Genomic DNA, 15,529 nt, shown 5'->3' with positions numbered 1-15,529 from the left:
CTTGTAAAGGTTCAGATCCTTTGTGCATTTTTAATTGAGTTGATTTTTTTTTTTTGCCTTTAAAGGACACTCTATATATTCTATAAAACAAATCCTTTATACAGTGACAACAAGATAAGAGAGTATCTTTATCCTCCCAAGTAAAACAACAATTAGATGAATAACTGCAGACAGAAATAGCTCTAGGAGGGCTCAGGAGTCCAATTAAGAATCTGCAGTAACACAGTGGAGGAAAAAAATAGAGAATAACTACAGAGAAAAGGTCATGGGGGAAACTGGCAGAGATGAAGCATCTGGCTGGGAACAAAGGGAGTGTTGATGTCAGGGTCAGGCACAGGCTGAGGGCCACTGGGCTGCAGTGCCCCCTGTGAGGACCCCACACAACCTCTGCCACTGAGGGTCTCAGCAATGATGCTACCACTCCCCACAGCTTTTGCAATGGGGGAGCCCGGTGAACCCCACAGTGTTCATTAATGTAGATTCCACTGAAGACTCCTACCACTTAAGCCACTGAGGTAACCAGCAGCCCCTGCAGCTGCAGACTCTGGAGAGGAAGATGCTGACCCCACCCCCAGACCCCTCACCCAGGGAAAGAGCCATGGCTGGACTTCTCTGGGCCCTGGGCTCACTCCCCACTCCAACCCTCCGCTTGCCGTGGACCTTGGAGCCAACCTTACTTGGAACACTGGTTCTGGGGCAATTCTCCTTGTGTCTGCACTCAAGATTCTGGCTGCATAGCTGCTCTGCACACACCCACATTCAGTCACCAGGACCACTGTCAGTGCTGACTAACCTGTACCCAGGACTTCAGGACTGTGAGCTCTGCACACGCCTGCACCCCAGACCCCAAGTGCACAGCCACTTAGGGAGTGCCCACATCAAAGACGCCTAGAAACCTCACTGCAACGGGAATGTCCCCACTCATATAGAGCTCTGGGCACAACCCTGAGCGAGTAGACCTCAAGTGATCTCATGCAAAGAAATCAGTGGTAACTATGTGAGGTGATGGATATGCTAATTATCTTATTATGGTAATAATTTCACAATTTTACACATACATAAACATTACATAGTACCCCTAAAATATACTGAATTTTTATCTTTCATCCTCAATAAAGCTAGAAAAAATGTAAAGAACCATTTATATGTAAATTGAAAATATGATATGCAAAGACATGATTTGCAAATATTTTCTCCTAGCCTATGCTTTCTTTTATAGAACAAAAATTCTAATTTTGATAAGTAAAATTTGTCACTTTGTTCTTTCCTAGACCATCCTTTAGACGATAAAGAATCCCCCTGCCATGTGGGAGACTTGGGTTCGATCTCTTGGTTGGGAAGATCCCCTGGAGGAAGCCATGGCAACCCACTCCAGTGTTCTTGCCTGGAGAATCCCCATGGACAGAGCAGCCTGGGGCCCATGGGGTAGCAAAGAGTCAGACACGACTGAGCGACTAAGCACACAGCACGGCACCAACAAATTCAATGCCAAACTCAGACATTTCTGATTTTCTTCTATATTTTCGTTTAAAAGTTTTATAATTTTATGTTCCACATTTCAGTGGTATCCATCTTGAATTAATTATTGTTTTAGGTAGAAGGTATACTTTGAAGCTCATTTGCTTTTGTATATAGACATCGTGTTGCTGCACGAAAAAGAATATCACTTTTCCATTTAATTGCTGTGGCAAAAACTGGTTTGCTATATTGTATGTTTCTATTGATGAAATCTCTATTCTGTTCAAATGATTTATGTGTCTATTCTTTCACCAATATACACTTTCTTGATTAATGTAACTTTAGAGTAAGTCGTGAAATCAGTTAAGGAGCATATTTCAACTTTGTTCTTCTTTTTAAGTATTACTTTAAGTATTCTAGTAGCTCTACCTCTTCATATGAATCTTTCAGCTTGAAAGATTGTTTCCAAAATTCTTGCTTAAATTTTTGTTGAGATCAGATTGAATCTGTAGATAAATACGAAGAAGCTGATATATTAAAGTCGTCCAATCCATGAAAAAATATATCTATACATATATACACACATACTTGTCTTCTTACTATACAGTTATAATATTTCTTATCAGATACATGATTTGCAAATATATTCTCGCATCCTTGGGTTATATACTCACTTTAGTGATGGTATAATTTTAGACACAAATGTTTTTACTGTCGATAAAGTCCGATTTACTTTTTCTTTTATTACCTAAGTTTCTGCTGTTGTATGTAAGAACCAACTCCCAAACTCAAAGCCACTGTATCAGTTATCTAGGGCTGCTGTACAAAGCACCACAAACTCTATAGTTTAAAACAACAGAAATTTCAGCTATCACACAGGTCTATATGTCTGAAATCAAGATGTCAGGAAGACTACATTCTTTATGAAACCAGTAGGGAAACGTGTCCTTGTTCTTCTTAGTCTCTAGTGGTTTTATGGCAAACTGTGGAGATCCTTGGCTTGAAGTTGCCTAACTACATGGCCTGAGCCTGGGCACTGATGGAGTGGGGGCACTGGCCAAGCCACAGCAGCTCCAGAGTGTGAGGCGTGGGCACTGGTACTCTAGATATGGGTGCTTGCCAAGCAGTCACAGAGCTAGTGTCTGGGGAAAGACCAGGCAGGGAGCAAACACTGCTCTGGGGTCCAGTGCACGGGCATTCCTTCTGCAACTTTGGCTCCAGTGTCCTGCGTGTGGGCACTTACGGAGTGGCTGTATGATTACAATAAACATAAAATAAGTGGAAAGAAATTAAAGACCTGAATAAGTTGAAAGGCATCTGATGTTCATGGGAAGGAAAACAATATGATTAAGATGTTAATACTACCCAAAGTGATCTCAGTTCAATTCAGTTCAGCCACTCAGTCAAGTTTGACTATTTGTGACCCCATGGACTGCAGCACACCAGGCTTCCCTGTCCATCATCAACTCCTACAGCCTGCTCAAACTCATGTCCATCAAGTCAGTAATGCCATTCTAACATCTCATCCTCTGTCATCCCCTTCTCTTCTTGCCAGCATCTTTCCCAGCATCAGGGTCTTTTCCAATCAGTCAGCTCTTCACATCAGGTGGCCAAAGTATCGGAGCTTCAGCATCAGTCCTTCCCATGAATATTCAGGACTGATTTCCTTTAGGATGGACTGGCTGGATATCCTTGCAGTCCAAGAGACTCTCAACAGTCTTCTCCAATACTACAGTTCAAAAGCATCAATTCTTTAGCACTCAGCTTTTGTGGTCCAACTCTCGTATCCATACATGACTACTGGAAAAGCCATAGCTTTGACTAGAGGGACCTTTGTTGGCAAAGTAATGTCTCTGCTTTTTAGTATGCTGTCTAGGTTGGTCATAGCTTTTCCTTCAAGGAGCTAGCGTCTTTTAATTTCATGGCTGCAGTCACCATTGGCAGTGGTTTGGAGCCCAAGAAAATAAAGTCTGTCACTGTTTCCATTGTTTCCCCATCTATTTGCCAAGAAGTGATGGGACCGGATGCCATGATCTTTGTTTTCTGAATGCTGAGCTTTAAGCCAACTTTTTCACTCTCTTCTTTCACTTTCATCAAGAGGCTCTTTAGCTTCTCTTTGTTTTCTGCCATAACAGTGGTGTCATCCGCATATCTGAGGTTATTGATACTTCTTTCAGCAGTCTTGATTCCAGTTTGTGCTTCATCCAGTCCAGCATTTCACATGATGTACTCTGCATATAAGTTACATAAGCAGGGTGACAATACACAGCCTTGAGGTACTCCTTTCCCAGTTTGGAACCAGTCCGTTGTTCCATGTCTGGTTTTCACTGTTTCTTCTTGACCTGCATACAGATTTCTCAGGAGGCAGGTAAGGTGGTCTGGTATTCCCATCTCTTGAAGAATTTTCCATAGTTTGTTGTGATCTACACAGTCAGTCTTTGGCATAGTCAAGAAAACAAAAGTAGATGTTTTTCTGGAACTTTCTTGCTTTTTTGATGATCCACTAGATGTTGCCAATTTGATCTCTGGTTCCTCTGCCTTTTCTAAATCCATCTTGAAGATCTGGAAGTTCTCAGTTTATGTACTGTTGAAGCCTTCTTGGAGAATTTTGAGCACTACTTTGCTGGCGTGTGAGATGAGTGAGATTGTGCTGTAGTTTAAACATTTTTGGCATTGCTTTTCTTTGGGACTGGAATGAAAACTGACCTTTTCCAGTCCTGTGGCCACTGCTGAGTTTTCCAAATTTGCTGGCATATTGAGTGCAGGACTTTCACAGTATCATCTTTTAGAACATGAAATAGTTCAACTGGAATTCCATCACCTCCACTAACTTTGTTTTAGAAGACCAATATAATGTCTTTCAAAATCCCAGTAGCTTTTTTTTTTTTTTTTTTTGGCAAAAACTGAAATGCCAATCCTAAAATTCATATGGAATTGCAAAAAAAATCCAGAAATGTCAAAGCAATAGTTGTGAAAGAATAATAGCTCTAATACCTTGCTGGTGGGAATGAAAAATGATGTAGCTGCTGTTGAAAACCATTTGGTGGGTCTTAGAAAGTCAAACACAGAGTCACCATATAACCCAGCAATTTCACTTCTGAAAATATACCCAAAGAGAACTGAAGATATATGTTCAGCAAAAACTTGTATATGAATATTCATAGAAACATTATTAACAATTGTCCAAAGGTTAAAAGACCCCAAATAGTCATCAGATAATGAACCCACTGTGGTATATCTATACAATGGAATATTATTCAGCCATAAAATGACATGAAGATTAAAAAATGTTACCACATGGAAGATCTTCAAAAGCATTACGCTGAGTGAAAGAAAATGACAAAAATTATATGTTCCCACTTTAATAAAATATCTAGGCTAGGAATACAAATAAAAACAAAGTTTTGATTACTCAGTGACAGGGGATTTAGGAATAGGAAGAATGGGACTTACTAACATATATGGGGTTTATTTTTGTGGTGATGGAAATATTCAGGAATAAGATTCTTGTGATGATTGCATAACATTGTAAATACAAAAAAAAAAAAAAAAACTTTGATTGTACACTTTAAAATGGTGAATTCTATGTTATTCATAGGAGAGTGAAAACGCAAGTTTAAAACTCAACAGTCAGAAAACTAAGATCATGGCATCCAATCTCATCACTTAATGGCAAATAGATGGGGTGAAAAATGAAAACAGTGATAGATTTCATTTTATTGGACTCCAAAATCACTGCATATGGTGACTGCAGCCATGAAATGAAAAAATGCTTGCCCCCTGGAAGAAAAGCTATGACAAACCAAGATAGCATCTTAAAAAGCAGAGACATCACTTTGCTGACAAAGATTCTATAATCAAAGCTATGGTTTTTCTAGTAGTCAGGTACATAAGTGAGACTTGGACCATAAAGAAGGCTGAGCACTGAAGAATTGATGTTTTTGAATTTTGGTGCTAGAGAAGACTCCTGAGTCTCTTGGATAGCAAGGAGATCAAACCAGTCCATCCTAAAGGAAATGAGTCCTGAATATTCATTGGAAGGACTGATGTTGAAGCTGAAGTGCCAATACTTTGGCCACCTGATGCGAAGAGCTGACTCATTTGAAAAGACCCTGATGCTGGGAAAGATTGAAGGCAGGAGGAGAGGGGGACAACAGAGGATGAGATGTTTGGATGGTATCACCAACTCAATAGACAAGATTTTTAGCAAACTCCGGGAGATCGTGAAGGACAGAGCAGCCTGGCGTGCTGCAGTTCATGGAGTCGCAAAGAATCGGGCAGGACCTAGCTACTAAACACCAACATCTAATGTAATCTTTAGCACTCTCATATGCGTATGTGCTAAATCACCTCAGTTGTGTCCAATTCTTTGTGACCTTATGGACTGTAGCCCACCAGGCTCCTCTGCCTGATTCTCCAGGCAGAAATACTGAAGTGGGTTTCCATGCCCTCCTCCAGGGGATCTTCCCGACCCAGGGATTTAACCTTCATCTCTTATGTCTCCTGCATTGGTAGATGGAGTCTTTATCACTTGCACCACCTGGGAAGCCCCTACTCTCATATGAGGGATATTCAATATTATTGCTCCTCTTTTTATAGGTGATATACTGATTTTTGGAGAGATTGAAGAACTTGGCCAAGGTCTCCCTGCAACAGATGATAGAACTAGGATCGGAAGGGAGACCATACTACCGCAGAGCCCAAATTTATAAAAACTGTACCTGACAGCACTGATGAAACAGAGGTAATTCTGCCTGGGTGTTTAGGGACAGAGAGGACTATGCAGAGGAAAGAATGAATCCTTCTTCTTAGTTCTAAAAAATAAGAATAAAGGTTTCCCAAAATATGTCCAGTCCAGCCCTGTAGTGGTAAAACAAATGGGTATTTTGTTTAAAAGAATTGAGAAGACAGATTTCCAGGTTTTTATGAAAGAGATAGAGAAAGCTTGCATAAGGTTCTGACACCACATAGGCCAGAGATTTTAAGGAAGTTTTAACCTGCGTTGCCTAACTTGTCTGTGAGGCTTCCCTGATGGCTCAGCAGTAAATAATCTTTCTGCCATGCAGGAGCCGCAGGAGACTCTGGTTTGAAACCTGGGTGGAGCAGATCCCCTGGAGAAGGCATGGCCAATGCACTCCAGTATTCCTACCTGGAGAATCCCAAGGGCAGAGGAGCCCGGTGGACTACAGCCCACGGGGTCACAAAGAGTCAGACACGACTGAAGTGATTTAGCATGCACGCATGCAACTTGGCTGGGGCGCTGCTGACTTGCTGGCTAGTTGCTCCTCCTTCTAAGTTTCCATCCTCCCTTGCCTTCATAAACACTCTTAGCTAAAATGCATACAAACATTATCCTCTGCATATCCCAGTCAGGTTCAGGTTAGGAGGACCAATCTGGGACCCGGAGCCTCATGAGATATCCACTCACTTGATACTATATGTTTCCCCTGAGACTGATTGTGTGACAAGGTCGTTTTCTCTGCCTTGATATTTGCAAGAGCACAAACCCAAGTTATGTTCCACCATACAGAGCTCTGAGGGTGGGGAGGGAGCTTCTCCAGCATGAAGCCTTCCTGGATGGGGACTTCTAGTCAGTAGCCTGAGCAAGAAGGTTGTCCTTACTGTCTGCCTTGTACCTTCATCTGTCGAGCCTAGGACAAAAGTAAGTATCAAGAAATCACACCATCACAGCTGATTAGAACGGGAAGGACCTCTAGAAGTTTCAACTGTTTTAATTCTTGCAAATGAGGATGGGAAAGGCCCAGAGAGTTTAAAGTTAGAGCTAGGCATCATCTCACTCCCAGTTCACCACTCTTTCCACTCTGCTGTGCCAGCCTCCAGGATCCATATTTCCATGCTCATTATAATCAGCTGTCTTATATAAATGGTAGAGTGATGGTTAGACTCAAAAAGGGAGACTGCGTCCCCTAATTTTTGTTTGTTTGTTTGTTTGTTTAGAATGTACTACAGGACTAGGTAGAAACATCTTAGCTCCCTTTCTGAATATCAGGGCTTGGAGGAAACTTTCAACATCTGTTTGTGATCTCAAATATAAAGCCATTTTCCTTAGAAACATCAAAGTTTAGACATTCATTATTATTGACTGAATACCCTGCAGTAACCAAGAAAAGGTGTAATAGACTACAGAAAGCAACTTGTCTCAAACTGTCTGATTTTAAAATGTTAGTACCTTTAGGGTTTCTAAAGAGTTTTTATATCTATTGTCACATCAGAGCAGGATAACAGCTTACAAGAGAGATAAAGAATGTTTTTCATCTTGTGAAATAAGGAGATCTGGCCGTGGCAGGCCTACACCCAGCTGGTTGTTGATAGAACTAGGATTAGAATCGGTCTTGTGTTTGTGGTTCAATCCTATCCACACTCCCACACCTCTGAATTTCTGGATCAAAAGGAGATATTTTGTGTCCATTTGTACCTGTAAGTAGTATAAATAATGTATTTGGTCAATACAAATGTATTTGGACATTCTTATCACATTCAGTTCAGTTCAGTAGCTCAGTCATGTCCGACTCTTTGCGACCCCATGAATCGCAGCATGCCAGGCCTCCCTGTCCATCACCAACTCCCGGAATTCACCCAAACTCATGTGCATCGAGTTGGTGATGCCATCCAGCCATCTCATCCTCCGTCGTCCCCTTCTCCTCCTGCCCCCAATCCCTCCCAGCATCAGGGTCTTTTCCATGAGTCAACTCTTCGCATGAGGTGGCCAAAGTATTGGAGTTTCAGCCTTAGCATCAGTCCTTCCAATGAATACCCATTAGTGAAATACAAAAATTAACTTTATTTTTTTTTTCAAAAATAGATTTAATCAGATTTACATGTTTATGCATTTGGGGCAAATCTGGCAACTCTAGCAAGCACAGACATAAGAACTGATGAATAATCCTCAGGAGAAAGTAATTCATGGTGAGTAGGGTATTCTGGCATACTCCGTTACTTCACTGATCATTTCACTAGATTTATACACACTTTTATTATATCACTTATCACGTTGGGGAGGTAATTTGTGGATCTGGTTGTCTCTACCTCCTTTAAAAGTCAGGAGTCGTGTTCTTCATCTCGTGACCCTTGCTCCTGGCACAGAGCTGGTTTATGTGCAAAGCCAACTGGGAAGAGAAGGAGACAGAGAGAGAATTGGCACTGAACACAGTCCACACACTGGCATTGCATTAGCAGGGCTCCATATGCCACTCAACCTCAACTTCTCAGATCGCTAAAATAAGTACTTTGGGTATTACAAGAATCGAGTATTCCACAGACAATCAGACTGAGATTCACAGAGTGTAAGTAAATTTCCCGTAGCCACATCCTATCCAAGTTACTAATTACTGGCTGCTGCTGCTAAGTCGCTTCAGTCGTGTCTGACTCTGTGTGACCCCAGAGACGGCAGCCCACCAGGCTCCCCCATCCCTGGGATCCTCCAGGCAAGAACACTGGAGTGGGTTGCCATTTCCTTCTCCAATGCATGAAAGTGAAAAGTGAAAGTGAAGTTGCTCAGTCGTGTCCGACTCTTCGTGATCCCATGGACTGCAGCCCACCAGGCTCCTCCATCCATGGGATTTTCCAGGCAAGAGTACTGGAGTGGGGTGCCATCGCCTTATCCATAATTAGTGGCACTTATTGTCAAAAGTAAACATTTTTTGGAGTTGTGACTGTGCTTGCTCTTTTGTTGAAACACAGTTGATTTTCAGGGTTGTGTTAGTTTAAGGTACACAGCAAAGTGATTAAGTTTTTCATATAATACAAGCGTATATTCTTTTTCAGATTCTTTCACATTATAAGTTATTATAAGATATGGAATATATTTCCCTGTGCTACACAGTAGGTCCCTGATGTTTATCTGTTTTATATATAGAAGTATGTATCTGTTAATCCCTAGCTCTTAATTTATCACCCCTTTCCCTTCTGGTAACCATAAGTTCATCTTCTATGTCTGTGAGTCTGTTCCTGTTTTGTAAACAAGTTCGTTTCTGTCATTTTTTATGAGATTCCACATATAATAATATCATATCATATTTATCTTTCTCTGTCTGACTTACTTCACTTAGTAATGATAATCTCTAATCCCACCCATGTTGCTGCAAATGGTATGATTTCATTCTTGTTTATGGCTGAGTAATATTCTACTGTATATATGTGCTACATGCTCTTTAATCACTGATCAGTCCATGGATGTTGGGGCCATTTCACGTAGTGCTGCTGTGAAGACTGAGGTGCATGTATCCTTTCAAATTAGTGGATTTTCTTCCTTTAGCTATATACCCAGGAGTGGGATTGCTGGCTCATATGGTAACTCTATTTTTAGTTTTTTAAGGAACCTCCATAGTGGCCCACCAACTTACAGCCCCACCAACACTGAAGGAGGGATTCCCGGAAAAAATATATTCTTGTTATATTTGATCTAAATAGTCACTTTAGACTCTGCTAAACAGTTGTATTATATCTATAATCTGATACATTTTTTCTCTTTTAGGTCTCAATCCTAGTTTCATGTCTACCAATTACTTTTGTACATCACTCTCAATTGAGATTTGATTTAGTAATACTTATATACTTATAACTGTCTATTTATACAGTGGTGTTTGCCAGTTCCTACCTTTATCCATGATGTTTCTTCTGCCTGGTATAGTAGTAGTAGCAGTAATAGTAGTAGTGACATCTTAAACTCTTTGAGTAATTGCTATGCAATTAACATTGTTTTCAATGTTCTACATGATCTAAGTTATCCTACTCATCTACCTTAAAAGTTGAAAACTGAATTTCCCACTTGGAAGATGAAGAAACTGAAATATAGGAAGATTAATGAACTTGACCTACTGTTTCAAGAAGCATGCTTAATATTGCAGATTTTAGATCATGCTGCCTGGATTCCAATCCCAGTTCTACCATCAAATATGCTACTTGAGCAAGTAATTTACCTCTTTAAATTTTGGTTCCATTTGAAGCAAAATGGGGGTGATAATAGTACCTGCCTAACAGAATTGCTCTGGAGAAGGCAATGGCACCCCACTCCAGTACTCTTGCCTGGAAAATCCCATGGATGGAGGAGCCTGGTGGGCTGCAGTCCATGGGGTCGCTGAGGGTCAGACACGACTGAGCAACTTCATTTTCACTTTTCACTTTCATGCATTGGAGAAGTAAATGGCAACCCACTCCAGTGTTCTTGCCTGGAGAATCCCAGGGACGGGGGAGCCTGGTGGGCTGTCATCTATGGGGTCGCACAGAGTCGGACACGACTGAAACGACTTAGCAGCAGCAGCAGCAGCAACAGAATTGCTAACTGAAGTAAATGAGTTAATACATGTGATCAGCTTAGAACAGTTTCCTGACCCAAAGTAAATGTTACGTGTTTGCTGTTATAATAACTAATATATTGTTACTATTATTTCTTTAGTTTCCAAGACACAACTGAGGAGTCCTGATCTCCAGAAATCCTTCCTGAGTTCTTGTGTTGGGCAAACCAAACGTGCTTTCTAATTCCAAAGGCCACGGGTGTCCCTCCACTTCAGAAATACATTATGACTAATGTATCTTTTGGATGCAGGTCTCTCCCACTAAGGAATCCTTAAAGACAAGGGCTACATCACATCCTCCCCTGAATATTTCATAATAGTTAATCCAGGAGGAATGAATGGGACCTAATATGCCAGAGTCAGAAGTGTCTCTTGGGTCAAGACAGTCTCTCATACTGTAACTACAGAAGCTACAATAAGCTATCTGCTGAGTTACCACTGGAGGTGAGAGCAACCAGATATACTACGTGCTATGGCAGGAGGTCTGTGGTCTGGTTGATGGTACAGAGTCTCTAGGTGAGGACAAAACTAATCCTTCCATCTCCCCTATTCTCTTCACCTACAAATAAGGCAAAGGTGTAGATGACAGTGGAAGACAGAAACTGAGGGCCACTCAGCTGAGGGCCCCATGAATTAGAGAGAAAAAGAAGGTTGGAATCACTGTAGATCACCAGTGAAGTGAATGAGGATCCCTCAGAGATGGAGGAGGCAATTGAGGAGGGCTTGTCAGCGTTACACACCAATGACTGACAAAAGGTTTCCTGTATCTTACTTTCTGTTGATTTAAGCCTTTGATGTATACCTTAGACAAGTGTGCTTGTAAGAGATGAAATAAGAAGAGTCCTACATGGTTTAATATAAGAGATATAACATACAGCAAGCAAGCAAGCTGAAATGTGACCCAGAGTCATCATATGGTCTGCTCTTGGCAGCCACATACCACTTCTAGATGAACAACCTCAGTCAACCCAGCACTACCCATCTGGCTCAGCTTCTCACTCACGAGCTCCTTCCCTCCATAAGAAGCTGACAACATGACTAAAGACTCCATTTACAGTGTACTTCCCATGAAGACGATCGGATAGCATCATCTTGTACTTGCTGAGCTTGTCATAGGTGCTGCTCACGTTGACTCCCCAATTGATGGAGAACCTTTCAGAGGTGACTGAATTCCTTCTCGTGGGGTTAACAGATGCTCTAGAGATACAGGTCCCTCTGTTTACAATCTTCGCTCTCATCTACCTCACTACTCTGGTTGGGAACCTTGGGATGATCGTGTTGATTCTGTTGGACTCTCGACTTCACACGCCCATGTACTTTTTCCTCGGTAACCTCTCCCTAGTGGACTGTGTGTATGCCTCCTCTGTTACTCCTAAAGTAATGGCGGCGATTCTCACAGGAGACAAGATTATATCCTACGATGCATGTGCTACCCAGATGTTCTTCTTTGCAGCCTTTGCCACTGTTGAAAGTTTCCTCCTGGCCTCAATGGCCTTTGACCGCCAGGCGGCCGTGTGCAAACCCCTGCATTACACCACCACCGTGACGAGAGCTATGTGCGCCTTGCTGGCCACCAGCTCCTATGTTTGTACAATCTTCCGTCCATGTTGCCCTCACTTTCCACCTCTCCTTCTGCCATTCCAACGTGGTTAATCACTTTTTCTGTGACATTCCCCCACTGCTGGCTCTCTCTTGCTCTGATATCTACACAAACGAGATTGTGCTCTTCACACTGGCAGCGTTCAACACCTTGTTCGCTCTTTTGGTTATCTTGGGCTCGTACCTCTTCATCTTTACTGCTATCCTGAGGATGCGCTCATCTGAAGGACCCCAGAAGGCCTTCTCCACCTGTGCTTCCCACCTCACCACTGTCTCCATCTTCTATGGGGCAATCATCTTCATGTACTTACAGCCCAGCTCCAGCCACTCCATGGGCACAGACAAAATGGCGTCCGTGTTCTATGCCATGGTCATCCCCATGCTGAATCCACTGGTCTACAGCCTGAGGAACAAGGAGGTCAAGAGTGCCTTTAAAAGGGTGGTTGGAAAAGCAGTCTTCTCTAGGCTTAGCTTACTAATTAGAAATCGCATGCAAACCATGTGAATCTTCTATTGGACTTCTGTGGCCAAGAATGCTGTTTGAAGGTTAATTCTTTCTTGTCTTTTATTTCTTTGAGCAGTTCCTTCCCAGACAAAACTGATTGTATTCACTCTTCACGACTGTAACTGGGTAGAAGAAATTCCAGATGTCCCTTTCCAGAAATATAACATTGCTTCTATCTTAAGATAAAGATTATAATCCTTGATACCATAGGATCCCACATTACATCAGTTTGTTGGTTTAAGGTGCTTTGCAGGTAAATCTCATAGGTGTTTGACACTAGAGTCCCATTTTCATTTTCTAGAATTAAGAGAACCCGAAGAATCTTCCACACAGCACAGGGCCATGTTTCTTAGACATTTATACTCCTAAGAGTTACCTTGAATGACTGATGAAGAAATAGAATTTAGGGATCTAATCCAGATAATATAACTTAGCATACTTCTGGTAGAGCTCAGAAATCTTTAGAATTATGCCCCGTTATCCACATATACATGGATCCTGAGCTTAGTGAGAATGCCAGTTGTAAATCTGGATAATGAGGGATAGTATACAAGCTAGATCTATTTTATTCTTGAATCTCAGAGAGAAAAACATGCTTCAAAAGGCTGAAATATATCCATACCTATTCCTTACCTGAGTTCTAATAGATAAAATTCATATAAGAGTCTGGCTAGGGAGAACTACCTGCATTATTAACAAGCTTCCCCTGTATTTCAGATGCGGTCGGGGTGCAGATTACACTTTGAAAACTGTTTCCCTGGAACAGTGGTTCAAAAGCATCATTACCAAGCCAGCAGCATCAGCATGACCTGGAATTTTTTAGAAATGCCAATTACAGGAACCCTCATCCCAGACCCACAGAATTGAAACTCCAGGAGTACAACCAAGCTATCTGTGTTTTTTAACAAGCCCTCCTGGTGATTCTGAAGCAGACTCAGGTTTGAAAACCAATGCATTCAAGCAACCAAGAAACATTTAGCCTACGGCTGCAGTCCATGGGGTCGCTAAGAGTCAGACACAACTGAGCGACTTCACTTTCACTTTTCACTTTCATGCATTGGAGAAGGAAATGGCAACCCACTCCAGTGTTCTTGCCTGGAGAATCCCAGGGACCGGGGAGCCTGGTGGGCTGCCGTCTCTGGGGTCACACAGAGTCGGACACGACTGAAGCGACTTAGCAGCAGCAGCAGCAGTGGTTCTCAAACTCAGCTGCACATTACAATCACCTGGGGGAGATTTTTAAAATATTACTGGCCAGATCCCACTTCCAGAGAGTATGATATAATACTGATTCAGGAAATTTTGAAATTCAGGAAAATTTGATCTGGGATAAGACCTGCACACCAGGAGATTGTAAGATGCAGTCACTTCCCTGGAGCCTGATATATAGAAAAGATTAGGACCAAAAAAGAGGTACTATTCATTTAGAATCTAGTACCTTTCCAAGTATTGCATATGCTATCTCATTAAGGTCTCACACTAACTCTGAGAGAGTCAACCAGGTAGAGAGGAGGAATGGAGTCTCAGATATGGGTGTGTGGGTAATGCGTTCTCAGTTGCTCAGTCATGTCTGACTCTGCAATGCCATGGACTGTAGCCCACCAGGCTCCTCTGTCCATTGGATTCTCCAGGCAAGAATACTAGAGTAGGTTGCCATTTCCTCCTCCAAAGGATCTTCCTGACTCAGAGATTGAACTGGCATCTCTGGCCTCTCCTGCATTGGAGGCAGATTCTTCACCACTGAGCCACCTGGAGGATGTGGGTAGATGGTGGCAAAGTAAGAATTTTAGGTCTGCGGAATCCTGAAGTAAATCCTTTCCAGCTTGGTTCAGCTAACAGTTGTTTGACACCAGGGCAGACTGTAGGACACATAAAGTATATTAAGACAAAAACATCTTTTTATCAAAGAACACTAGTCTTCTCGGTATAACAAAACTATCATTTTTTATTGAAGTATAGTTGATTTGCAATGCTGTGACAATTTCTTCTGTACAGCAAAGTGATTTAGATAGCATAATTATCTTTATAACTAAGACATTAGAAGGACTGAAAGAGAGAAAGTCAGAATATTATTAATTTAGCATCTTTCTTGAATCTGTTTAAATCTCCTTCCTTGTGGATATTCTGAAGACTGCCCGAATCCCCATCACTTGATCACAGGTCTAAGTAGGAGCACACTAAACAACACGGTTTTTGAGGTCATCAGAGGTATATAAAGGGGACTGAAACTCTTGTGCTCTGTCCACGTGTTGCTATGTTCTTGCAGTGAAGCCCTTGTTAACTGAGAAGACTTGCCGTCCCTGTTTTCTAGACGTTTTGAACTGCAAAATTCGAAGCTTCACTTGGATAAAAAGTTAAGCTAGAAACGTGCACACTCCAGTGGACATCCACGTTTAGGAGGACTGCAGACCACAGGCCTCGTAATATGATGTGCTCACCTGCGCCAATTCCCAAAGGTACCCTTGCGTCACTGAGAAGACGTAGAAAAGAGCAGTAAAAGACAAATGCACGCCCGGAATGCCCCCACGCCCTGACCTTTGCAGTCTCAATGCGTCGGGGTGTGGCATTAGTCACACTGGTGCAGCACCCACAGCCGACAGGTTCAGACAGCGGTCTAACCACGCTGGACCCTCGGTGTTGGGCAACAGTGGAA

General features: G+C 42.1%; 1 pseudogene; it reads left to right on the top strand.

Annotated features, from left to right (window-relative positions):
* Nucleotides 1-11,915: 11,915 nt before the first annotated feature.
* On the top strand, nt 11,916-13,010 carry LOC147358807 (olfactory receptor 5B12-like; annotated as a pseudogene).
* Nucleotides 13,011-15,529: the final 2,519 nt, after the last annotated feature.

Source organism: Bos grunniens, chromosome 15 (genome assembly GCF_055505025.1).
Source record: "Bos grunniens cultivar Pamir isolate PY7600 chromosome 15, Bosgru_T2T1.0, whole genome shotgun sequence".
NCBI classification, from domain to species: domain Eukaryota; kingdom Metazoa; phylum Chordata; class Mammalia; order Artiodactyla; family Bovidae; genus Bos; species Bos grunniens.
The sequence above is the reverse complement of the archived record's forward strand: the minus strand, read 5'-3'. Positions and strand labels throughout refer to the sequence as shown.